We start from the raw sequence: 2,745 nt of genomic DNA, 5'->3' as shown, positions 1-2,745 counted from the left end.
GCATAATCTCAGCAGTGAAATGGACCATGGTGATATTTTTTGGAAAGGCAATCAAGGTCCCTGTGATAGTTACATAATCTGGTGTCAATTTGGGACTTGCGAGGATTAAGAGTGAAAGAGTGGAGTCTAGTCTGTCAATCAGATCATAGCCAATGAGGCCTCTGTGTGGACATGGCCTTCTGAGAATTCTGGGAAATCCGATATTCCTTCTTGGAGGCCGAGACACTATCTCTCTCCACTCACTTCCTGGGAGACATCCCTGAGGAGAAGCCACATGGACCTACCCTGATGCAGCCCTGGGTGCTGGAGAAGTCACGTGAAGATCCCTTCCAGCACTGAGATGCTTAGAACACAACTGTATCCAAAGACTTTCTACCCATTGGCCTGTGATCGTTCTGTATTCAGTGCCATTGTATGCATTTTGTGAGTCTGAAGGGGACTTTATAAATTGGTATAGGACATATTGGCTAATATTGGACTTATGGGCTTGGACTGGACTGGGTTGGAATACTTTCTTAATGTACAATTACACTTATAATTGTATTTATATAAATTTACATTTATGTAAAACTCTCATGTAGACATATGACTTTCTATGGATTTGTTTATCTGGTCTACCCAGAATAACGCAGTTCCTGTGGATTAAATTATGCGATAATGTTGGGAAGTTGATATACCTTTAAGGTAGGATGGTAAAGGTATACATCATTGTCTTTGTCCTCTAAAGGCAAACAGCCTAGGGAAACTGCCTATGGTGATAATTCAAAAAGAAAATTTGAGGAAAAGGCATTGACCAGATCAATAGCTGCATAGCAGGTAGCAGATGTATTTCTTTGTTCAAGCAATGAAACCACATCTGGAATGCCTTCTGCAATTGGAATCCTGAATACATTTTTGCCAAGTCAAATAGGTGAACTAAATAGGGGTGTGGTAGGAATCGCCACCCCCCGCATCCTTCAAATCCTTGATGGTGGCACTGATCTCTGCAATCCCTCCAGGAATTTGGTGTTGCTTTTATTTACTATTTTCCCAGGTAGAGGCCATTCTAGAGGCCTCCACGTGGTTTTTCCTACCATAACACCTCCTAGTCCACATCAGAGATCAAAGATGGGGGATCTGCCAGGTGTTGAGTATATCTATTCCTATAATATTTCTGGAACTGGGGAGATAATTATAAGATGGTTTAGGGACCCAACATCCTCATATTCCTGATTATCTGCCCATATGCCCCCTATCCTAAGTTTCAGGGAACCATTTTTCTCCCAAGAGTACATTCATTTTAACATCAGACACAATTCAAGATTGGGAATTATGTCGGTGTTATAAGTCAGCCATTTTTATGATGAGACTTTGGGTTTGGTTTTCAGTCTACAGGAAATTAGGTGATCTTTCAGGGCAAAAATGTAGCTTGAAGGTCTTTTATGCAGTGCATGAGCTATCACTAGAAAACCCTGAGCTCATTTATTTATTGTACATAAGGCCAACCAACCGGGTTCCTTATATTTCTTGTCCTGTCAAAATTGCAGGAAAATATCAAACACACAATCACCCAACCCCTCACTTCCCACATATACTCGATTAATGGTCATGAGATTTTTCATAGTAGTCCTATCACCTCACATCATGGATTAGCAATGCCCTCTCTACTAACTAAGACCGAGTTACCAGTCCTGATGGAGGCAGAATTTTCAATGCCTTTGAAACTAATCATATCTAAGAAACAATTTTAAAAACTCATCCTTAAGATCTTGTTTCTCTAGCATACACACACACACACACACACACACACACACACACACAAGCTTCACCAGTTTTGTTTCTCTAGAGAACCCAGTTTATGATGTTTAGGCCATGATTTTATATATATGTAAATTTAGGACCTCAGAATCAATTATTTGGTTTTTCATTATTTGTTATGGGAAAAATATGTTCAGTTCTCAACCTCTTCAGTGTTTGAACATGAATTTGGAAGAAATTGAGTTTGACAACCGAGGTATCCCTGTATTTTTAAGTCCTTAACTGCTAATAACATCATCTTCTTTTTTTCCTGAATCCATTTCTACTGTTATGGTTCATATTTATTCATTTTTCACATGTCCTGTAGTTTTGGTTGGAAGTTGGACATTGTGAATCCTTTGACATTATGTGTCAGGGTTTTCTGTTGGTATTTGATTTGTGAGAGAGATTATATACATTGATCCTTTGTGGCTTGTTGTTGTTAGGATATTCTATTCTAAATGTTTGGTCTTTCTGTAATTTCTATGAAATATTCTAAACTAGCTAGTTGGACATCAAATGCCTGTCAATCCTATATGAGTTTTGGTAGTTGTTCAATTTATAGTGTGTTAAGTATTTAAACAAAACAAAAACAAAAACCCCGAGGGATCCCCTAGGCATGTTTATTAAGTCCCTTCACTCCACGACCTTCTTCTTCTCAGTACTTGGTCTTACAAATTCCAGCAGACTTCCAAAGATCCGGTCTTCTTCCTTTCATCAAATAGAGAGCATTGAGTTCAGCTCGGGTTTCACTCTTTATACTGAGACAAAGTAAATGTTTCCAGAAATAAAGCCAAGACGAGCATTAACGTTAGTTTGTTTTTTTGCTTTCACTATCTTTTTTGTTGTTGTTGTTGTTGTTGTTTTTCCCCCCCTGTTTTGTTTCTTTTTTTTTTTAATTAATCAATTTATTGGGGCTCATACAATTCATCACAATACATAGATCAATTGTGTAAAGCACATCTATAC

This window comes from Echinops telfairi, unplaced genomic scaffold (genome assembly GCF_000313985.2).
Source record: "Echinops telfairi isolate 266 unplaced genomic scaffold, ASM31398v2 ScPeMD7_443;HRSCAF=831, whole genome shotgun sequence".
NCBI classification, from domain to species: domain Eukaryota; kingdom Metazoa; phylum Chordata; class Mammalia; order Afrosoricida; family Tenrecidae; genus Echinops; species Echinops telfairi.
Note: the sequence above shows the minus strand (reverse complement) of the source record.